The sequence below is a fragment of the Opisthocomus hoazin genome, chromosome 1 (genome assembly GCF_030867145.1).
Source record: "Opisthocomus hoazin isolate bOpiHoa1 chromosome 1, bOpiHoa1.hap1, whole genome shotgun sequence".
Lineage (NCBI taxonomy): Eukaryota > Metazoa > Chordata > Aves > Opisthocomiformes > Opisthocomidae > Opisthocomus > Opisthocomus hoazin.
In genome coordinates this window covers 156,325,809-156,350,487 of record NC_134414.1, presented here as the reverse complement: position 1 = coordinate 156,350,487, position 24,679 = coordinate 156,325,809, and the positions used below count along the sequence as shown (strand labels likewise).

Here is a 24,679-nt window from a genome sequence, read left to right as displayed (position 1 = left end):
TGCTTCTTCTGAAAAGATGTCACCTGGCTATGCAGCATTCCTTCTCCAGCACTGAGGAACTTGGCTTGGCGGTTGCTATTGCCTTACGCTGCATGGACTTCTAAGGCAGAATGGTCTGAATCTTATCCTGTAGCTACGCAGGACCATAGGACAAGCTGGGGATGCTGCGGAGCTGAGCAGAGAAGGCCATGGAGAAAAGCACACAACCTGAGTGCATAGGAGATGTGTCAGGCAGATACAATGGACCTGCGTGGATGGGTGTGAGAACAGAGAAGAGATTACCTGGTGGTTATCTTGAAAAGAGCCAAACAAACCCACAACTGTGCCAACTTTTCTTTTTTTAACCCATATTGTTTGGGTTAAACAACTGGGCTACCCAACAGTTAAATCTACTTATAAACTGAAAGAATAGTAGCAGCAATTCTCTACAGAAGCAGCAAGGAAAAGGTGGTGAGGGTTGTACCTGTTTATCAGTTGGATGAGTCACCAGTACAACAGGTTGTGTAATGCTTTGTTTTGCTGATAGAGAAACAGAAGGCTTCAGCCTACCCATGGTTAACCCAGTTAAGGAGGATGCCCCCTGCTTCAAGGTGGTCTTTCATTTGGTAAAGGGTGGAAATTCAACTGTTACCCTTCCTGCTACTTAGAAAGGGCGAAGAGTTGGGTATGCAATTAGTGGTTTATTTGCTAGGGCTTCACTGTTTGCTGCTATAAACTTCTTCTAAGATAGGGCTGCAAATTTAACAAGCTGGAATACTTATCTGAAGCACATGGATATACCATGCACGATTTATAGTCCTGCTGGGCCAGTACTCGCATTGACGCTGTGTGGCAATATGATGGTGGGCATATCTGCACTGTGCAGCTCAAGCACCCGGGCACAAATCACCTCGGTCCTACAGATGTGTCACTGCATTAGCCTGGGACTGTGTCCAGGTAAGAGACAAGAGTGCTCTCAAAAGATCACGTTTCTGAAGTGCTTTAAACCTGCAGAGAGCTCAGGCAATCTGTGGCGACCGTATTTCTAATAAGCCAATGTGTACGGATGGAATATGGGCATTTCAGAGAGACGCAAGGAACCGATTGGAGGAAGAGGAGCTAGGGCGGAATCAAAATGCGGAGGAGGAAGAACACCATGGTCACGGACTGCCATCGCTTGCCAGTTCACAACTGGAAAGCCTGAAGCACTTTGGCAGTTGCCTTCAGGTAACCTTAGCCTCTGCCTACACGGTGGGGAGAAGCTCCCCACACTGGCCCCCTGAAGGAGCCTTCCAAGGAGGGCTGCAATGGCACCCACGGCCTCCTTTATCACAACCGCTGCGGATGGAAAAGGAGACTCTCCAGGTCTCAGGTGCAGCACCACCTGGATCTGGTTTAGAAGCACGCAGCCTGCGGGACGGCGACGGCCAGAGCTGCTGCCCGAGTGCCCTGTGTGATGCCTCCTGCCCTGTTAGCGCGCAGCCAAAGGCAGCAAAGGCGCTTCGCCGCTGTGCTGCACCCGAGGTTTGGCAGCCACGGGAACAGACGGGAGGGAGGTACGAGCACGGCTGGGAGCGTCCCCAGTCTGCACGGCTGCGGTCTCAAGGAGACCTCTGACCAGAGCGCCGGGTGCCCGAGGAGCCGCTGCGCAGAGCGTCCCACTCCGCAGGGAGCTGAGCGCCTTGCCCCGCGCCCCAGGCGTCCCGGCCGTTAGCCCGCTGCCCTCTCGCACCTCTCTGCCGTGCGGAAAAGGCAGCTTCGGCGGAGCCGGATGCTCAGCCCTGCTCTCCCATGCCCAGTTTCGTGCCGTAGCAAAGGCTGTGTGACCAAGTCGTTACGGAGCTGATGTGGGAAGAACGTTTGATCCTTGAACTGACTGATGCTTTTCTACTCAAAAGATTTCTTTATATTTCTATAAGCAAAAAGAATGGGGTAAAAAGAACACAAGGCCTCAAGGTAGCTAGAACCCTGGTAGGGATAATTTTCTCACACTAATTGCTTTTCCCAGGCTTTGGACAGGACACGACTCCTGCAGACATCTTACGGATGAGCTGGAGAATACTTCACACAATATACACGCCAGATTTAAATTGCCTCCTCAAAAGAATAAAACAGCTTTTGTACAATAGGATTCAATAATCTCGGCTGAATGTCTCTTCATTTATTTGAATTTTGAGAAATCATGCTTAAACACTTTCCATTCCTGACTTTACAAAGTATTTGGAACATTTTAGGTAGAAATTGCAGTGAAACCGTCCTCAATTTTTATGTTGTTGTTAAAAATAACAATGCCAACTTATGAACGCACTGAGTGGTTACAATGAGATGTCTACTATTCGCAAAACACTTTCATAGTTACCCGATAGTCCAAGATTCTGAAATCACTTGAGAACCTCTGGGCAGTAAAGTTGAGTTCAGCCTCTGGGCATGTGCAATTAGTTGGTTGCCTTAGCTACTCCTCAGATGAATCTGTTACAGCCACATTAAGCTTGAGCCAACACATCTGTGTTGGGCTGTTCGTTAAAAACGAGATTGAGAGGCTTGCACATCCAGGGTTTGAGCAATAGGAAAAATTCTGATAATTACCCTTACTTACTCTGTGCTTGTTACTGGCAGCTTTAAAATAGTGTTTAACCTGTTCAGCAGCAGGAAGATTTTACTCTCTAGCTTTATCTACATTCAGGGATATCAGCCTTTTTTTCAGTGATGCAGTAGAAGTTGATATTTAAATTCAAGACGTATTGAGGTACATCTGCTTGGACAGATTCAGCAACGCCAATTCACTCTGCCCAAAGCAGTCTGAGGCTTAGAATGGAGAGCTTGCTCTAGAGATGACGATAGGAGAACGGGAGATTGGTCCTTCTCATTCAACCTAACGTTGAAATTATCCAGATACAGAAGGCTCAATCCAATTGCACGCATGTATGTCCTCAGCGCCCTTGAAATGCCCCCAGGCATCCTGCCTGGCCACCAGCTGCCACAGCAGAAGACTGCAGGTCTCCTGCAAGTCCCACGTCACATCTGCCACGCCAGTGCCCCAGACGCCCAACGGCATCACAAATGCCCTGGGGGCTGGGGATGACACATCTGATATTTTCCTTCGGTGCCAGGAGGGGCACCCAGCATATTATTAGATAGAGAAGTCAAGCAGGTCACGCATTAATCAAGCCCAGCAGAAGGCATTGCTGACCTGCATAAGCCAAACATCTGGAGCAGGTCTTACGTGGAGAAGTAAAAGCGAAGACTGAACACATGCCAGGGCGGTCCCTGCTCACTAAGAGAGCCATACAGTCTACAAAACACTTTGATTATGATTTTTTTTTTAGGTAACTAAAAAGCGTGTAGTAATAAAGCTGTTGATTGTGTTGAGCATCAGGGTTTGAGCACTTTACGAGGATCAAATACGTTGGAATGTCTGCAGTTAATTACTTTCAAATACCTTCCAAAGCAAGCGTGCTCAGAATGTCTGTCCACCTGCCTCTCCCCTACCCATACACGTGTACACTCCTGCGCTCACCTGTACCGTGAATTTACTTTGCTGAAACTCAGATGCCAGTTCTAGCCAACACTTGTGGACATACCTAGCCACAGAGGTGTGAGTAACTCTACCCAGCTCAGCGGAAGTACCAGGTACTCACTTTTGACATGTGTGTGACTTAGCTCCTCTGCTTGAGGACAAGGGCGAGCAGGATATTCCTCTGCTGACTCGCACTGTGTGAAACCTGCAGGTTCTTCACCACAGTGCTTGTAGCACCTTCACTCTTGTCTCTGTTCTCTCCAGCTACGCATAAAGACCCGTCTGTAACGGAGCAGAATGGGTGTGGGACTCAGTGTTTCTGCTGATACTGTGACAAAAGCTGCTTCTCTCTCTCATAGCCATATTATTTACACTAGGTATGATCTGGGCTTTTGTCTCAGTTCACTTGTCACAATTCGTAGACTATACATAATATATATATATCTGCAAATATTTATGTATGGAAACATAGAAATAACAGCAGGAATATATTAGGTCTTTAAATGACACTGCTTAGTTAGGTATACTCATCAATTATTATCAGTGTAAATGCATTCACATTAAAATAATGAGTATATTTCTTGATTTATATATTAGGGGAAAAAAGATACATTTAAAGTGATGCAAAATACACATAGAGTCAGCCTAAATCAGGACAGGACTCTGAATGAGTCTGAATAGCAGAGCTCTTCAGTCAGATCATGACTCTTCCCAAAGTCACTTCTCAGAGCATAATTGCACTTTAAGTACTATTCAATCCACTTCTGTTTTTCAGGTATAAATCATCTCTATTGCATAACACTGTGGCTTCCAGCTTACCTTCCTGCTTGACAGACTGAACTTGTACCAAAAGGATCAGATTCTTGTTCTATGGGAAGCTTAGCAGTGAAGTGTGCTTGCTTCCTCAGCTCGGTCACAGACCATCACTGGAAGACAGCTGCTGGAAGACAAAATCAGGAAAATGTCGACTGGTCCAAAGTTCCGTTTCAAACCTACTGTCTGCAGTCCAGAAGTAATTAACTCACTATACTGATTCAGAGTTCCTGGTGGTGGTGGGGGGAATCAGAGTAAGTTATCAGCAAACACCTATTAATGTAAATTTACCCACACTACCTGCTAAGAAATACTGCATACTGTTCGTGAAATGAAAAACATGTTGCTTCTAAACTTGAAATGTTTTCATTTAGAGTTGGCTTTAAAGGCTCCTTATTTCTCAGCATCATTATTAATATGCAAATAGGAAAGCAATCTTGTAAAAGCAGTGACCAGGATTTATGGTACCTGAGCACATTTCCCAGTAGAAACAACGGAATTTATTACCATGGAAAAATAATGTACATGGAGGCAGGGAAGAGAAGGCAGCAGCAAGGGGACGGGGACAGACTTTCGGATGGGCAGGGCTGAAGTTCCTGTGGTGACAATGCACAGTACAGCAGTTTTTCAGGACCTCCCAGACTCCGTAGCCATCACTGCACCCTGGAGAGCTCACTCTGTGAGACGGCCCCGCTGAGGGCTCTGCAGGGAGCCCCGGTAAGACGAGGGACCCTGTCTGCGTGCTGCTGCGCGCTCGACGCCCACGAAGCGGCAGGGCTCGCCGGTGCCCGGCGCGTGCCCAGGCAACCACCCTGGAAGTTTCTGTGGCAGCCGAGGTTTCTTCTAATGAATCTTTTTGCTGCCTGAGTGGATAGAGGCCAGTTCAAAAAGAGAGATCCAAATTGACGTTTTCCTAGTGACTGGGTGGTTCATGCCATCTTTACTGGTTAGAAGTTTCTAGAACACCATTTCAGGGAATGCCTGACTGAATATTTAGGGCAGGCAAGGCCTGTAAGACCTTATCTTACAAAAATGTGTAAGACATATTTCAATTTACTGAATGCAACTAGATTCACTCATTTTGATGAGAGTATTTTCCTTCGTATTAGACTTGAGGACTTGAGACAGCAAAGGAAAATTGGTATAACACACATCAGATAACAGAGACTGAGTGAAGCACGTCCTCTGCTTCCCCAAACCCTTTTCAACACACAGAACAGCTTGACAGAAATAAAAAGCGTTGAGAATTACGTATATATTTTGTGTGTGAGCAGTAGACTGAAACAAAACCTAGCACTCGGAGGGACAAAATACCTCCCATACCTAGAATAATTGTTAAAGAGTTAATTTGAGAAAACTGGTACTAAAACCATTACTCCTTTTTGGTATTAAGCCCCTTACTGCTGTCCTGGGATCCTGCAGGTGGCTCACCGCATATTTCAGAGTCTCCATTTAATTAAGCACTGCACAACGTTGGTACCACTGAGACCGAGTCTCGGGGCCCAAGATCCCGACTCAGAACACGCTAACGTCAGCACGAAGACTTCCGTCAGCTCGGATGGTGTCAGGTCAGGCTATAAATGAGCTTAACATCTTGAAAAAACTTCCGGAACTTGTCAGGGAATTTCAAAGGCACGAAATGTATTTTTGCTCTTTACAACACAAAAGTGGCTTTTCATTGAAATGAAATCCATCGTTCTGCTCATATCTCAAGGCTTTCCAATTTCCTTTATTTTGAGCAACTACTGAAACTACTGAAATATGGAAGAGAAGTGTATCTACAAGGAAAAGAAAGCCGTTATAAACTGTCATGTCAGAACGGAATACAACACATCTACATCACTTAGAGAAGCTTTTTCACTAAAATATCATGTAAAAAAAAAAAGTGGCAAAGCAAATAAACAAAATGAAAAGATGAACTTAGCCTCTCACATTCGCGTTTCTGCCCCCCTCCTATCATCTTCTTCTGTCCCTTTCCCGTATGAGAGGCAGCCTAGTCTTTGTCTTCTGTTTTGGTTGCCCAAAGCATGGTTTCTCTTTTCCATGGTATTCGAGAAACCCCTTGATCGACGTGGCCGGACTTACCAGAGAGGGAAGGGAGACCACCTCGCCTCTGCGAGCAACCAGTGGTGCACAGCCATGCCCTCCGGAAGAGCGGCCATCGGGAGACAAGAGCAGGTCATGGAGGCAACGTCAGATGGGAGACGCTTTCCACGGGGATCCCAGGGAGTGGTGACGTGGAGTCTGCTGTAGCCACACGACCACGGCAAGCTAGCGGGCAGGGAGCAGCACTGGAAAAAAGGAGCTGCCGTGCAGGACGCAGCAGACAAAGGAGGATACGAAATTACAGAGTCCTTTTTTCCATCCACTTCATTTTGAGTTTTCTCTCTCTTTTTTTGAAGTTCTTTTGTTCGTGGTCTCAGAACTTTAGCTAGCTTGGGGTTTCACCATGTTTTCTACGATTTTTTTTTTTAAAGTCATATACAAAAAAATGAGTAATCAATTACACGCTTTTGCCAAGAATAACCAACAAAAGTAAGATTTTACATTTGTTCCTTTCTTCCTCCTTTCCCTTAACCTTCTATCTTTTGTAAATGTAGTAAATAGGCGGAGCAGAGAAAAAGAAAACAAAACAAAACTGGAACCCAGACAGGGAAAACTACTTTTGTCACTTGTGTAGGAAAATGAAAAATGGTTTAAGAGTTTCCGTCAAATAACATTGAACACTTCAGTTAAAATGCAGTTATCATTTGTCATGAGCTCTAGTTTAGGAGTGTCTTTTTGATTTATGAACTGTAAAGTTATTCATTTAAATAATATGCAAATTCCTACGCACTGAAAACAGAAAAGTGAGCAAAAATTTCAAATTCAGCTTATCCGAGTGTTATTTACTCAGTTACGAAGCCGGTAGCTCACTTTCGATCTCGGGCAGTGACCCCTCGTGTCTTGCCTTCACAGACTCTGTGGTGGTAAGAGACCTGAGCTGGTGAACTAGAAGAAAACCGGATCCACGGGGTCTGGTGGCACTGCAGTTGTTGCTCCCAGTTATCACACTAGACTGGTCCGACACAGCGTCTGGAAAATCGCTCGCTGTGCCGAACTGGCCAGAGTGGGGACTGGCACAAACCGCTGTTCCTCTGCGAAGGCAACAGTGATTTGTTGGGCGAAGCAACAAGGCGCATTCTGCTGACAGCAGCCATGGCAGGGACTGCGCAGGGAGAGAAGGCATCAATCATCGGGACAACAAGGTGAAGCCGTTTGCAGCTCTTGTGTACGTCAAGCCAGAGGTATTTTTCCAGGTACTGCTTGCAGCAAACACTCAGTTGTAGCTCTTGGTTTCTGGTCTTTTCTTTAAACTGGCATTCATGACAAAATAAAGAAATGCCAAGTTTGGCCACCGTTTCTGGAGGTTAGGTGCCATATGGTCCTTTCAGCTCACTGATACAGGGAGCAAAATAAGACACAAACCCACTAAGAAAACGCTGCTAAGCAGCACTGCCTCGCTGATGCCCGTTTCACGTGTTTTGAGCTCTGCAACTTGGTTCAGTGCTGCAGAGCATAAGCAGACGACTTGTCTGTCTTTCCCAAGGGGCTCCCTAATTAAGACGGATCGACCCCAAAGCCTTCACTGTACACACACACAGTTGCTATGGGGGAATCACCCCCACCCCCTCAACAAAACCACTGTGACTGCAAATACTGAGTGCTGAGAAAGAAAAGATAAAAAGGTGGGAAGATCCAGGAGTAACGAATATGATTAATGAAAACATGGTTATTATTTAACCATCCTGATGATATACAACACTAAGGAGATAACAAGGTCTAGTGCAGGTAAGCAAAGCGTACTGTCCCTGTCGCGTTATCTCTGCACGCTCTGCAGAGGAGGTCTCCATTCCACAGGGAGGGGAACGGGCACCCGGCGAGATGAAGCTGCTTATCGAGCTGTTCAGCAGACAACCCCCGCACTAGGAACTGGAGCTTGTGCTCATTAAGGCAAATTTGACTTTCTATCCACTAGGTATTTTATTCTCCATTTAAGTATATACCTCTGTAAAATATCCATTGTACAGAAAAACCTGTATTAGGTCAGAAGAATGCATTTATGAAAACACTGTTAAGGGGAATCTTGCTTATTCTGCCACTTCACACAGCGGGACTGCAGCAAGCGCGCGAGGCGTAGCCCGCTCTCCGCACCCCCAGGCACTATGGCATTCGTTAAACACGCGCACTGGGAGGGAGAGCCACAGCCACTGAGACGAGCGGAAAAGGCAGCCCTCGATTTTCATCAGCTCTGTATTCAGTTCTGAGAGAGACGGGATGGGCCAAATCTCCTTTCTCTCCTGACCCATGCGCAGAGCTAGCCGAGGGGAACCGCTAACGCAGTAAAATCATATCAAGCCAAAGATCATAAGGAACCAGGCTGAGCAGCAATACCTAAAAGGTTTCTTTTGCAAATACGAACCTCGTTTCACTTGTGAAACTCATAAATTGCCTACAAAACAAGGTTTTTTTAAAAGGGAAGGAGTAGCAAGAAGCAGGTATGGCTTGTGATAAATCAGACCCAAGGTTCACATATCTGACCTGATGCACTTTGCTTGGGGATTTGAAAATGCCCAGATCTCACTGTTGTTTTGGCTAAAAGCTGCTGTCTAAGCCGTGTCCTGTTGTGTTAGGTTTATTTTGCCGCAAGGTAAATGATTCAACACATTCTGCAAAAGGCTCCTTACCTCAGCAGAGAGCAAACGATGTCTTCAGCAGTTTGCCGTTCACCGCTCCCGACTGCGTCAGGAGAAGTCAAGGGCAGGGGAAAAACGGAGACGCTAGGTCAGGGTCCACGGGCCCCAGCCGTCAGGTGCAGACTCACAGGTGAACGTTTATCACTCAGGTTTGATGAACGGGTTTCTGTTGCATAAGAAACTGGGATTCTTTTCCCCTTTTGAGGGTTAACGTGTGTTTACACGCCAAAAGCGTTCTAAGTCTGGTTACTGCGGAATGTCTTCAAAATAAGTCACGCAGCCACCCCAACTGTAGCAATACGTTGACATTGTAAAAGACTGTAGCTATTTAGGAATAAAAGAAAAAAGGGAGGCGCTTGTGGCGCTGCAGACAGGTGACAATTAAATCATTTTAAATGCTAGCTTGGTATGCTAGGGGCAGGCTAGATGGCATTTAACATGCTATCCTTATGGTGCTACTAATTAAATACTTGCATTTCACATGGTTCTCTCATCCTGCAGTACTTCACCGACCCTTTTCAGCCCTTCAATAACAATTCAACACCCTCAGGACCGGCTGTGGAAAATTCTCTTGCAGCTGCCGCACACGCCCCCAGGCTCGCCCGTAGGCAGCGGTGTCTGCGGTGGGGAAGCTGAGCCTTCACGCCCCGCTTCGTTAGGGCTGGGGGAGTTCTCATCTCCCCACCAGTTTTCAAATCAGAGGTGTTTGGTTAGCATAAACCTGTGTTTGTTTTACTTTAATGAAGAAAAATACCCCACAGCGACATCCCTAACTTGTCCTCTTACAGGAGATATTATCCTTTGCTGCACGGAGGAGAGCGAAAGGATGCGCTCGTTTTGGGAGAGAGCAACTTCAGGAAGAGCAATGTCATCTTTTTGCTGGTGGTTACGATTTACCACGTGTGATATTCTGCTCTTCACTCACCCTGCTGTAAACATTTTGCTGTGAGTACTTGTCAGTCGGAAAGAGCTCAGGAAACAAGGCTGTATTCTACTCTTTGTATTGTTTTTAAGTCTGGGATATCATTGTTCCATTGCAACTCCTCATGGTTGGTGTCCACCTACCAGTACCTCGGAAGAACGTATTTTTTCCAAGGCTAAAAAGTTAGACTGCTTCAGGCAATGCCTTCAGTTGGTAGCGTTCCTCATCACCCGCTCTTTTCCAAGCAAGCAAACCAACCACAGCAGCCTGCAACAAGCAACACCCACACGTGGGCAGAACATCTCCTCCTCCTCAGATACGAAGTCGCGTACCGACAAAACGCCGAGCTGTGGATTCCAGGGGACGAGATCACAGGCCCTGTGTGTCCCCACTGGCCACTCCCCATCACTTTCACTTTCAGACACAGTCTTTCATAATTCATTACTTATGTTGCTTCTAATCGTAGAGATCTCTTCCCAAAAGAACACCTACTTTGGTATTTCTTGGTGATAATTTCTTAAAATCTTACAATTTATGGCCTCCTAAAAGAAAATTGTTATGAGTTAGGGAGGTGATTAATTAGCAATGCGTTAACTATTCTTATTCTAACCAACAGTTGTCCTAAACAAGAAGGGTAACAGTAAAATCCTGAATCCTTTGCAAAATTTGTACAATGCATCTCAGCAACAACAAAATGAGAATAATGTTTTGCTTTTGTGTCAGATTGGATTTGGATTTTCTAAGAGTCAGGATGGCCTTTACAACAACTGCAGTGTTTTTTCAACGTTCAACAGATTTTATGTTTCTGGCCTTTCTTAAATAAGGGTGAGGGAAAAAAAAGTAGATTAAGAACGTCAGAGCTTGCTTTCTCTTAAATTCATACGCAGTCACTCACAGAAGCCCAAATCCTGCAACAGAACTCCATGCGTAGATAAACTTGTAATGAATTATGTCCCATTATGATGTTATTTTCTGTATCTATAGCCATTAGTAAAACACAGCTGTAAATAAATATAGAAAATTAGAGCTGCTTAGGCACCATCCATCTTTTCTCCTCCTCCTGTAAACACCGTCTGTGCAAGCCTGAATGCTTCAATGAGATAATTTTAATTTCGCAAAAAAGCAACAAAAATCCTTAAATATTTAAAAACAAATGCTCTGGTGAATGGTGAGCAGCTGATGAACTGAAATAATTGTTTCTGGGAATTCTGTCACTTAAAGAAAAAAATCTATTTTTGGCTTTTCTTTCATCAGTCCAGTAAGCTGATTACCTGTTTGTTTTCTACAGGCTCGCCTTTTTTGCACAGTATAATTCCAGAATTTTTTATCACCTTTAGTTGCAACAGAACTCTTATCATTGGCTAATTTTCTTTATTCAGGACTATTATAGTACTCTTCATGTTCTTACAAAAAAAAAAATCATACTGACAGAGGCTCCCAAAGAAAGCTGATTATAGTCAGCTTCATCCTTCCTAAGAGATAAGGATGTTTAAAATATTCTTTATTTATATTATCCACTCACGAGCTCACCTAACTGTTCAAATATACTAAATTCATTTACATGATAGTGCTGTTCCTGTTTTATAATCACACACTGAAAACCTATTATTATATTTCATGATCTCATTTTAAGACCATTACATTTATCTTTGCTGTTCTGCATTACTACCACGAATACGCTACACCTACAGCCTATGATTAGTTCTTTTATAGTTCTTGTCATATTAAGCAGGCAATACAGAAATTAATCTCACAAAAATAAGTTGCTACCATTAACATATCTAGACAGTTTCAACATACACATTTTTGAGTAATTACTAAGCTAGGAGGTCAGGCAGAGACAGATGTTGGGCTGTTGTGTTTTAACTGCCCGTCTGCAAATTCGCGGCTATCCCAGAGATATTCCCGTGAGAACGGGACCAGGGCTGTGTTTGTACGAGACCGGGACAGCGCAGGGCAGACGGAGCGGAGGTGGCTACAGAAATGAACGGCACCTTGGCGTTGGTGAGACATGGGTTGCCCTGCAGATCTCCGCTCTCCGCTCGACTCTGGCCTTGTCCCTTACCTGCAGTCTGGTCACGCACCCGTAGCGGCGTCTGGAGGTGTTCCGTGCACGCAGGCTCAGGTGCTAGCATTGAAGATTTAGTAAAGTGGTTGTATCAGATTTTCAAAAATGCCTCCTGGTGACAAAGTTCCCTTGTTCTGAGGAAGCTCGCAGGGTGACAGCAGACGTTCCGAATCCGTGAGGCTGGTTTCAAGGCACATTGGCACTAACGTTTCAGTACAATTCCGCCGAGAGTAGGCAGGGTGGACGCGGACCCCTGACGCTCAGCAGACGTGGCACTGAGGGCAGAGCTGCGTTTCGCTCCGCAGTCTATTCAGACGACTTTTCAGCAGGAGGTGCCGAGAACCTCGGGGGCACCTACGGGCACCACAGCCCTGAGCGGGTGCAGTTTGTGGGCAGGGGTGGTGGAAGGTTGCTGTCCGTGGCCTGGCCATGGAGCGCACGTGGAGCTGCTGGGCAGGATAGGTGCACAACGCCACGACGAGGAGAGACTGAGTCAAATGACAAAGTGAAATATATTCCTTGTCCTCCTTTCTTCGCTACTAGCTATACTTTCTCCTTGACACTGGCGTATCTCATTGCTTATTCAACAGCCTGTGGGTTTTTCCCCCCCCACTTCTTACTAAAATCTTCCTCCCCTCACAATCGCCCTAAGCAGTAAGTTTTTAAAGGTCTCTGCCTGGCATCAGCATTATTTTATTTTTAAAATTGCTTCTTCTGTGTGGCTTTGGGTTTTCAAGCCAACGCGCTCAAGAGAGATTGGCTGAGCTGGGCACTTCCATTTTTCTCTCATGCAATACTGCCACAAGAATGATTTTGCTTCATCTGATCTCACTTCTCAAATTCACAGTTTTTAAGACAGCCACTCAGCCGGTATAAGCTGAAACCACGTTACTGGTGGCCAGCTCAACGTGTACCTGGGGAAAACAGGGTCCTTTATTCCCAAATCAGCAAACGCTCCGGCTAGTCTGCGCAGGAAAGGTCTCCACTGCAGAGCAGCTACGCTTTGTCTGCTCTGCAGCGACAGATCTACATTGTCATAGTAGTTACTAAAACATGTAGAGCACCTATTACACTGGTTTTTTGCTACTGAAGTGTAAAAACAACAGGAATCAATCCTGTGAGTGAAGTGAAATTATGTTCCCCCTGCATTTTTCCCTTCTCAGATATTTGTACCGTAGTATACACCCTTCACGTTGTTTTCCTGTTTACAGTAATCTGTCAGATTTACATTTATTTAATCTCATAGATCACATTTCAAGATCTCGTCAATTTGAGCTGGACCTTTCCACTATAAAGCATTAATCTAAGTTCCCTCTGACAGACAAAATTCCCCAGGACATATGCGTAAAGAGAGATGGTGGATGTTTCTCCTTTCGGTACCCTGTCACTGTTCTGACAATTTAATCCACTTTCTTGTAATTTGTCTCTTTCTTTGTTGCCAGTCACTAGATGTGCAATTCCTTCTTCTGCAGTAGACATCAGCACAGGGCCCACCGCTCCCTCTCTGCCGCACCCAAGGGCACCCCGTCACTTGTCACACCGTGCCATGGGGCAGCCTCAGGCTCCGTTCCCATCGGCTATCAGCTACCCCCCTTGGGAAAGCACAGCGCTCGGCCACCACACTCACCCATCAAATCAATAAACCTCTGTTACCGGGTGCTTCAGTGGCCCTGCTCGGGACGAACGAAGGAAGGAGCAGCCAGGCGTATTTGTCCGACATCCTAAAGTCCCTGCAGACAGGACACTGGGCTCCGAGAAGCTCCCAGGCACGGTGACGTCCTACACAGCGCATCAGGGGCTGCGCTGGCCCCGCCGACCTTCCCACCCTGCGGGAAGATGCTGTCCATCGTCGAGCCAGCCAGCTTGATCTGCTCCTCAGCCAGCACCCGAGCTGAGGCTGTTTTCACCTTTTGTTACAATAAACTGAAATGAAAGGGCCTGATGTGGGTTTATGACTTGGTGGTTCCCCCTCCCAGAGAGCGGTGGCTGCCAGGAGCCTGGGTGCTGGTGCTCTCAGCTTCCCGGCGAGGCAGGCAGAAACCCAGCAAGGCCACAGGTGAGAGCTAGTTTCACCTGGCAGATGCTGACACACCAGCTCTGCTTTTTAGAGATGCTGTTTCAAATACAGACGGTGGGCAAACAGAAACCCCCTGCCAAAGCTTCCCTCACCTGAAGCCTTACTGTAATCGCCACAGAAGCCTCAGCCAGATCTATTTATTTAACACTAAGCATGCTCTCTTGTCCATCCCTCTTCAGCCAACTGCAGAAATATGCATTTTGTCAGTTTAAAAGCAGCCAGATGTGTAAACACAGGATCCCCCGGCGCTCTTCACTGACTTGATTACTACAAATTGAGCTTTTAAAATACCAAGGTGGTGTGGGGGGAAGGCGCCGCAAAAAGTAATTCCTGACAAGCCAGGCCATGTTTATCTTGTACGTACGCCGTCGTGGCCGCCAGAACAGGTACCCCTGCAGATGTTCTGCAGACACACCGTGCGGGTGCTCTTCGCCCTGCCCCTCTGCAGCAGAGCTTCCCGACGCAGCGGCACTCCGCTCCCTGCCCACCTCCATCATCAGTTCTGCCTCATCTATGGATGTTCTCAGCAAGTCCACAAACCTTTTTCAACATATTAAGTTCTTTAACTATTTTTGCACGTTATCACGGAGTTCTGCAACTTACAGGGCCACCTTCTCAAAGGCCCAGGGGAGGGCTGGTCGTGCTGTGCGCTGCTCACCGTGTGGGTCAGACCTCCTCGACGGCTATAATCCTGTCCCCACAAAGCACAGCATTCCCAGGTCTTACTCCAATGAGCATTCCTTCGCTGGACCAGCGTGCTTTAATACCTTCTCTCCTCGCACAGCAGCTTCAGCGACACGTTGTAAATGAAAAGCAGATACAACACATCAAAATACAAAGAGTTCTTCTAAAAACAAATACAGGATTCCGTAAAAAGGACGGCAGTACTGAATTCAATATATATGCTCCAGTGGTAGCTGCGTGCTCAGAGGTCCTTCCAGAATTAGAGTCCTTTTTGCAAGCTTTGGGCAGGATGGTTTATAGCTATTTAAAACCGCCCTTCGTATCCCCAGTTACAAACACTTGGTAGCTCCTGTCCGCCACATGTTTAGCACTTTAGGGACGGCAGCGGGGGCACTCCCGGCGCTCAAGACGGGCAGAGCCCGCACGCGTTCCGCACCGCCTGCAGCTGCCCAGCGGTGGAGGGAAGCTGCGCTACAAACATCAGCCATAATTCTTTCATACGCTGCTGGAGAGTGGCACGAAGCAACCCACCGAAGATATTTCCAAGTCCCGAACGACCCTTCGCCTGGAAGTCTTACCCCAAGTAAGATGAGCAGCCGAGCACGCCCGAGAAATAAAACCCTGAAAGAGCGTGGAGACGCGAGACTGCGCGAGAGCTGCGTAAAGGGTTCCCTGCAGCGCTGCGACCCGGCCCGCAGAATCACAGAATCACAGAATGGTAGGGGTTGGAAGGGACCTCTGTGGGTCACCCAGTCCAACCCCCCTGCCGAAGCAGGGTCACCTACAGCAGGCTGCACAGGACCTTGTCCAGGCGGCCTGCAAGGGTCCTACCAGCTGCTCAGTAACAGCGCTGGCTCCTGCTGTGCATCCATTTACAGGGCTTTTACGGGAAGCGTGTAGTTTATTATTCCCAGGCATGCTTTGTGTAAACAGTGGGCAGACACGGCCGGCACTGAATGCATCTCCTTAAAAGCTTTTAATAATACATGACAAACCAGACAGAAAAAAGGTCAAGTAAATAGTTATGACAAGACTATATCAAATACACTGCATTAAACATTAAAACTAGTTGCTTTCCTAGTACTTAACGCTGTTTATTTTGTGTTGTTCCTTTGCAGTATTTTAGAAAATGAAAAAATTGCTCTGTGTTCTTCTAGACAGCAGCCTGCAGGTGAGCTAAGAGCAGCCCCGCAGCGGGAGCCCCGGTGCTCTGCCCGCTCCCGTCGCGCAGCCCCCTGGGTCCGTCCTCTGCCAGGCAGGCAGAGCCGCGCCCCGGCAGTGCCACGCACAGAGGCCGACGCTTCACCCGCTCGACGCCCGGTGACCCCAGCGAACGGAGCACCAGCGCCCTGCCGCCAGCAAGGGGAAGTTCAGGGGCCGAGGGCCAGGGAGAGTTTAATTTCTCTTCATTTTTGGCTTTACTTTACTGCTGAAACCAGTGGGGAGTCCCAGCCATTTACTCCTGCTCTTCCCTCAAAACATTTAATGACAAATAAGAAAATATTGAGTCAAGATGTCTCTGAATTCAATTACTGCTTTTTATTTTTGTTTTCACTCATCACTAACTAACATCACCAAGTCACAGCAACCATCTTGCCAGTTATTAAAAAAAAAATCCTAATATTTCTAAGGTAAAAACATCTCCCCCTACTCAAATTCTGGGGAGAAAAACCTGACAATTGTAACCCGAAGATTTTGACTATCTTAATTGTTGTAGCACCTCACAATCTGGATATCACAAGTTTCTGTTATTTTTTTGTACGTATCAAGGCTGGAGTCATGGCACCCAGCACGGACGGAAAACTCACTCTGCACCAGGAAAAGGTAGGGTTAAAACAGAAGATGTTGCCTCCGAGAGGTTATCAGCCCGTGGCCACATTGCTTAACCCTGTTTACGGCAGTGTGCACTCGGTCGGTTGTGGCTTAGTTCTTCAGTCAAACAGGCGGTCACCCACGTGGGCTGGAAAACAAGGAACACTGCACAGAAGTCCTGTAACCGCGTTTCTCCAAGGTCTGTCAGATGATCTGCCTCACCATCGCCGTCATCACCGTTAGCGCCAGGTGGGTTACCCTGCTGTGTTGCATCTGTGGTTTTCCAGATAGGAACTCTAACTTCATCTAATTGGAATGACCTCCACCTAAGAGCTAGACAAGCAGGTGAAGCGGTACTCCATCCGACTTACTACCAGGCTGCTCTGTACATCTTCTAACAAATTTTGATTCTGAAATTACAAATATTAATGTCACAGAAAGGGAAAACTCGTACAAAATCGACCATACAGGCCTCAAATATTCAATATCCATCAGTCTTCCAAAACGACATTTCTTGGAACTGGCAAAACCAGACAACATTATTCAATTGAGTCCTGGCCCAACCCTCCAAACATGACGGAAACATCACCGAGTCTCAGATCAGGCTCTGCAAATGTATTCACCCATGCTTTTGGCACACTTTAAAAATGTATTTGAATAATATTATGTACATTTCCACCAGGACTACAGATACTTCAGCAGATACTGAATAATGACAGTGCTGAAGAAGGAAGTGTTCCAGGCTAAGGGCTTCCACAAGCAGCTAAGGAAGCAGGGCCTCAAATCCTAGTTCACAACTGACTTGGACATTCAAGCGACTGAGTTGCACTGAAGATCAGTCGGACCCAGACTCCGAACTGCTTGTCAAAGTCTGCAGCAGCTGCTCCTGTGAAGGATGGAGGAGGAAAGTTGTTGTACACGTTTTTGAAGAAGTTACAAACCCAAAGAACAGTTCACTGCCAGCTCTCTTCATTGAGAGAAACCACAGAAACATCGACAACAGCAGATGACTTGAAGCGGTTCCAGGCGGTATCGTCCTTCAGCAATGGAGAACGTGTTGTGTCCACCCTTACTGCACGTGATGGCTGCCTAAGTGTGACATACAGCTTCCAGCTGTGCTAACATCACCTGCTCACCACAGCAGAATCTCACAAGCGAGACAAATACTGCTCTCTGTAAAGACAAACTGTCCTTAAATATTTTTTTTTCCTAATGTGAATGGTTAACATAACTGCTTCCCAGTTCAAGAAAGATGAGGAGCTACTGGAGAGAGTCCAGCGCAGGGCTACGAGGATGAGGAGGGGACTGGAGCATCTCTCCTATGAGGAGAGGCTGAGGGAGCTGGGCTTGTTCAGCCTGGAGAAGAGAAGGCTGAGAGGGGACCTTAGAAATGCCTCTAAATATCTGCAGGGTGGGGGTCAGGAGGACGGGGCCAGACTCTGTTCAGTGGTGCCCAGCGACAGGACAAGGGGCAATGGGCACAAACTGAAGCAGAGGAAGCTCCAGCTGAAGATGAGGAAGAACTTCTTCCCTCTGAGGGTGACGGAGCCCTGGCCCAGGCTGCCCAGGGAGGCTGTGGAGTCTCCTTCTCTGGAGATATTCCAGCCCCCCTGGCCGCGGTGCTGTGCAGCCTGCTCTGGGTGACCCTGCTTGGGCAGGGGGTTGGGCTGGGGGACCCCCAGAGGTCCCTGCCAACCCCTGCCATGCTGGGATTCTGTGAACAGGGACCACAGTTAGGGATACGTGAACTTCCTCAGCTCAAAAAGGTTTCCTGAATTTTTGTCAAGTCTGTAAACACAACTTAAACTTCTGCTAAGTGCTTAACCTTGGTTTTTCACTTCTATCATTTTTCTGTTCTGGTTCTTCATGGTGGCAAAGGCTATGGGTGTGCACGAGCAAGGCAAAAAGGAGCCGCACGGCACAGTTCGGACAGATGAGCTCTGTCAGATCTTGCTGTTGGTTGCTCAAGGTGACACCAGTCACAGCTGCCTGCCTAGCCCTCTCGGCAGAGGTGGCTGCAAGGTAAAGTCAGCAGAAATGAACCAGTTGCTCCTGCTAAGAGCCCGCTATCTTAGTAAATACTCACTGGCTTAAGGCAGAATATGGAAACCTACCCAGAAGCTGCATGGCTGCAGGTGCAGGTTCCCTTGCACGCTGCAGTAGAGGGCTGGTAACCTCTGGCAGTGTGACTGGAGAGAAAGCTGGATAACACCTTCAACCTCAACAGTGAGATTTGCCAGGGCTTATCAGTCATCGCCCCCAGTTTCCTCTTTTTTCTGCACTGAATTGGAGGCTGGAAAAAGGAGGATGCTAGTTTTGTGCCAGCAAATCCCATTCTTGTCTAGCACAGCTGGATTAAATGCTCTTTGAGGCTTTATGATCCAGAATTACTGTCCCCTAGCTACAGAATATACATCTTGATGGTAATTCCACAAATTTTATAAGCCTATATCTAGCAGGGCCTCCAACCAGAATGAGAATTACAACCTCATCTGAAAAAAGGATTACGAGTATACCCCGCCAGACCCCCCACCCCACCATCACAGAGAAGTTGTTCCCTGAGGACTCACAAGACAGGGCTCATAGATGCTCCATTCCATGAAAGCAGTCAGTCATAGTGACACAAGTGCCAAAAGGAAGAATTACACCAGTTTTTCATCTGCGTGGAGAACTTACTTGAAAACAGCTTCTTCCTAATTACCAGAAAAGATCCACGGAACCATCTGAGACCGCAAAGCCTTCCTTCATGTTCACTCAGCTCACAGCACCCCACTGACCACTGCAGTCCACGGCCAGCTCACACACCAGCTCAGGGAGGCTCACTGACTCCTTCCTAGGTGAGGCACACCTCAACTATTTTGAAAAAAAAGGAGAAATAAAGCCCTTTCTGTGACTATGATACCAGAAGATGGTTACCCATAAATCTCTGGGAAGCCATGAAAACACTCCTTAGGGACAAAATAATTGCTGATGATTCAGTCAGAAAAGTGATAGTAAAGGTTAACTGTCTAGAAAAGAATCTTTCTCTAACAGAGCTGCAATATGCAGAAAAGAAAATCAGAACTCTAACTTCTAGAGCATGTCAGAATTGAATCAGGCAACTTTCTAGAAAGGTCAATATAAACCTAAACCAAATTTATTAAAAATATTGGAAGTAGAAGAACACAAATAGATCTTTCTTTTTTTAACAGATAAGACAAAAGATGCTGATATACGGGGGTGGAAACAGATTTCAGTAAGCACCTTAGGACCTTCTACGAATAGAGTCACAGCCATTTAAAGGAACTCTGCACAAATTCTAGCCACAGGTTAAGGCTCTGTAACCATTAAATAATAAGAAAAAAATTTAAAAATCAAAATTCTTCTATGCAGGTCCAAAGTAACTTGTGAAATCATCATATAGCTTATACATTTCTGAGAAACTGATGCCATGAAAAGCCGGAGTTGAAGACTCCATAGTCAGCAGACTATTGAGCAGGGATTCTTTATTACAGCGCCGGGCACACAGAGGATCTCTCACAGAATAGTAGGGGTTGGAAGGGACCTCTGTGGGTCATCTAGTCCAACCCTCCTGCCCAAGCAGGGTCACCTACAGTTTGGTCTCCTCCAAACGTGCACGCCAGACACCCCCTCATTTCAAGTTAAATACAACCACAATACACATATTCACTGTATTTCCGAGAAATGCTTAGCATATTCACAACTTTTCTGAGAACTGATTAGCATGTGTTAATGTCTTTCACACATGTCTGCTAGCGTCCCCGGGTGGTCATCGGGGGTCTCAAGATGAAGACTTGTACTCTTCATCACAGAGTTGACCTTTGTTTCTGCGCAAGCTCAGTTCTAAGATCATGTATAGCGTGTCCTTGCAGGCTGTTTTGCTCCGGTCTTGTAGCCCTCTTGGTGCCTCTGTATCTCTGGAGCTTGGTGCATCTGCCCTCCCAAGGCCGAGCTGCCTAAGGAACATTATTCAGGAGTCTCTATCTTGGAGCTTTTCTGTCCCCCCCAAAACAGCAAGCCAAGTTTGTCTAAGTAGCATTACTTAGGAGCCTCTTAGAGCTTTCCTGTCTTCTCAAAACAGACAGGATCTACTTTAGTTTAATTACAATCGCTCTAGTAAGTGGAAATTTTACATTTACGGGCATCAAAACCATTAGATAACAGTCAAGAGCTGACAAGCCACCAACTTCTGAAAACCCTGCAGTGATATCAGTTGCCTAAGGAGGGTCTGGGAAGGACTGTCAGAGAAAAGGGGCACAGGAAACACTGGAGAGACAAGAGGAGAGACAGAACTGCTTCAGAGCTGAGAGGGAACAAATAGCTTTACGTCGAGGTGACCTGAGAAGGTCATGTGGGCTGAGAGGGACTGAGCAGTTTAGAGGCTATACTGGCTATGCAGAAAACCTGTGGATTGCTCTTGACTACCTGAACCCACCCAAAGAAGGTTTCAGAAGATTGAGAAAATTAAAACAGCAATACACAAAGAAAACCAAGGCGTTCTGTACACTCCTGAGCAAGCACCAGTGGTACTCCAGGCGAAATGCCTGCACCCTCAAGGCCGCTTGCTTCTCTTCTTTAAAGTTTGTTTTGTGCAACCCTTGTGTTTGTTTTGAGCCAACAGCTGCCGTACCTTACTGCTGACCTTTGCCTCCCATTCCCTGCATCTTCTCTAGGCATATCATGACATCTTCATAGACAGAGAAGTGGGAAATCAGAAAGACATTAAAGATGTGGGCACACAACAAACTTACACACAATTGTTTGGTTTTGCTTTCTATTGCCTTCCTAATGATACCAAATATTCAACTTAGTTTCTGATTATCTGACATATATTATTTGACACAAGCAGTCATGTTTCTAGGAGTCCTGCAACATCTCTTTCCTGCACGGAAATAGTAACTTTAGAGTCCACCACTGTCTGATCAAAGTTAGGACTGCAGCCCTTGGCTGGCAGCAAAATGGATCCTACTGGATTAGGACGTCTCAAAGAGGACTGAGAATTCTCCAGAGTGATACTGGCCAGAACTGTAACTATATGTATTCCACACTTAGATTAAACCTTAAAGTGTTTTTAAAAATGTAGTGTTATACTGATATTGACTTCTTTAACCTACTCATAATTCAAAATCAACAAATACAAGACAAAAAAAATTGTCTTTTATTAACTGACTGTTTCCTTAAAGCCTTAGACTCTGTAGCCATCCCTTCATCTTAGTGTTGGATGAAGGAAAAGCAAGGAAAACGGATCCATAAGCTTACGATTACCACAGAGGAATTATTTATACAGAGATCTAAATCAGCACTAGCAGGTCAGGACCGGTCCACAGCACCTGACATAAAAGACTTCCTTCAGAACTGTGCTGGCCAGAGGTGGATTTGGAAGGGATGACTTGACTGATCAGCCTGCAACAACATGGCTTCGGTGAACAACATCTACCACGTAGTCCTAGGGTTGGAGAGGCGGTTTTAAGTGGCTGTGGAATTTGTGTGCCGAAATTGCATATTCCCACCAAAAGTGTTCAAAACCCATTTCAAAAGCCCTTCTTCAATGGTTCATGAGTTCCACCACCTTGGTCAAAATCCTGCCCTCCTACCCTTTCTTCAGACACCAGCAAACACACAGAAAGCAAGGTTCAGAATTCACATTATGTATTTAAAACCTACCTTTGTCTGAAGAGCCCTCTGAAGCCCTACCTAAATTGCTTCAGGCTATAGCTGTATTTATTAAAAGAGCGATGTGCACCATGTAAGAGGACGAATATGTCTGGTGAACATCTCAGGTCACTAGAATTCAGACACGGCCAGTCAGAGTGCATAACTTAATTCCAAACACCGACGACTTTGCAGGAAGACACTGCCCTTCCCTACATACACATTTGTATTTTAAATACTACTTGTTCCCACCCAGTACACAGAATATATACAGAATGTATATGCAGGATGCTGAAAAACGGTGGTCAATGCTGAAGAATGGTGTTGGCCATAGCTAGCATGCAGCAGACACAAGGCAGTGGTAAGGTGTGCCGACTGGGAGACTGGAAAAGGTATTACAGTATGGGATTGTAGACTTCAGTAAGAAGGATGAGGTGAAAGACTTGGGTTAATTAGGACCTAACAAAACCTGGTACTAATATGCATTACTAAATTTTTGAAACTATGAGCAAATAAAATTTCAAGAACCTAAGACACAGGCTTCTTTTGTGGGTCCTAGCAAAAAACCACAGTTTTCAATGTAGTCCCTTCTGTTCGCATGTTTAAACACTGCTGCTGGTTACCATTTAGAATATTTCTTACAGCCGTTGGCTTTAAATGCCTAGATACACTCCCAACCACCTTAACTAAAATGAAATAATATTAAATCTATGTCTTTTGTTGCCAGGCATAACCTTTACTAAATATAGTGAAAACTTTCAATACTGAAGTAATATTTGCTGCTTAATAAAAGTGAAATTGGAAAGTGCTACTTTATGGTTTTTGTAAGCAGGGAATTCCACAGACAGATATGCTCTGATGTGGCTCAAATGAGAAAAAAGGGAACAGCTTCAAGTCAAGCATACCAGCAGTTTCATTAAGGCACTAAAAAATTCATGGAGATTATTAATTTAGTTCATTTATATCTCCTTCCTCTCTTCTCCCTCCTGCCACCTTCATCCCCAGCAGACTCCTACATACACACTAATATTCTGTGTAGATTTAAAAAATCATTCTTCATCCCTGGATGAAAAGGAAAAGTAATTTTCCTGCTATTCTTTGCTTTTGTTTTGCTGTTAACACTTTGCATTAATGTGCTGTGACACTGCCAGCTCGGCCCATGGAATTTTCCATGTTTCCTAATAAGAGTAAAAATATGTGAGTAGCAAGTACAGGCAGGTCCAACCTGTGCAAGAGATGGGCATGCTGCTCTGTTTCTGGGCTTCCCCTGTTTGGACCCAAGATTTTAATTCTGTCCCGTCTCTACTTCTAGATCTTGAGGTGCTTTCCACCTGCGACCACGTGCTCCCCTCCTCTCTCCCCCAAGGGACAGAAGGCACAGGACAGAGAGCAGCCACCCTCCAGGCACTCGATGTCAGGAGCCGATCCCAGTCCCTCTTTGTGTCAAGTTCTAATACAACTTAAAATCTAAGGTACACCACCAGTGTGCTCCACAACTTCTCCATCCCCAGCCTCGCCGCAGCTGCAAGGTTATCAGGAGCTTGGAGACACATACTGAAACACTTAGCTTCTTTGAACTGACAGCGTGTTGGAGACTGTCTTACAGTTCAGGATCAGATCCTCCATATACAGAGAGAACCCAGCAGATGGATCACACTGATGGAGAAGAGGGGACCTACATTCAGGAACAACCCAGCCCCACGTAAGTTCTTCTGGAAAAAGCACAAGGGTCAGGTATTTTGTAATGATGCACAAGTAGCTACAGAATTTTCCAAGTCTGTGAGGGGACCTTCTCTCCGTGCTGGCCAAAATGCCTGATGCTGAGCTCTGGGAGAGGCCTGACTTCAGATCTATTTCAGACCAGATGGAGTTTCCAAGCCCACACCGCTCTGCCGCTCTGCCATAAACGCTGTCCTTCACTGACAATGCTGCCTACACTTCGTCTAGTAGATACCTTCTACATTTCATCAGAATGACCAAACAGCTCAAAATTGTCCTTCCAACTTTAAAGAAGAGTGCAAATAAACAGCTTCCCTGCTCTGGCAGCATGTGCCCGGGGCTGAAGCCACCACTGCCTCTTGCATCATCCCTCGCAGCAGACCCACCTGAGGGACGCAGCACCCTCGTTACACAAACACAGACTCTGATCTCAGCACATCCAGAAGAATTCATTTAATTTAACATATAATGAGCAGGTATGTAAAAAAACTACCCTACTTTTTCAAGCAAATTGCTATCTCAGGCTAATACTAGACATTTATATTATTTGAATATTATTTGAATCAAATGTTCAATATTGATGAGAGGTGATTGTTATGCATTGCAATATTATGCTAATTCACAGAAAAATACATTAACTCCCTTAATACAAGCAAATCTGGTAAGAAATCTTCTACAGGAAATCTTTTTCAGCAGAAAG

At 45.9% G+C, this 24,679-nt stretch overlaps 1 protein-coding gene across 9 annotated transcripts in view; it reads right to left on the bottom strand.

Moving 5' to 3' along the window:
* SHISAL1 (shisa like 1) overlaps positions 1-24,679 on the bottom strand; it is a 304,717-nt gene that overhangs the window by 131,557 nt on the left and 148,481 nt on the right. For 4 of the 9 annotated variants that reach the window (XM_075443075.1, XM_075443069.1, XM_075443157.1 and 1 more), the window contains 2 exons: positions 4,316-4,433; positions 3,618-3,778 (listed from right to left, as the gene is read on the bottom strand). The exons of 2 other annotated variants lie outside the window; for them this stretch is intronic. The gene's annotated coding sequence lies outside the window, so the exon portion shown is untranslated. Of the gene's footprint in view, positions 1-3,617; positions 3,779-4,315; positions 4,437-24,679 lie in introns of all 9 variants that reach the window. 3 more of the 9 variants (XM_075443083.1, XM_075443092.1, XM_075443099.1) reach the window with 2 other exon arrangements.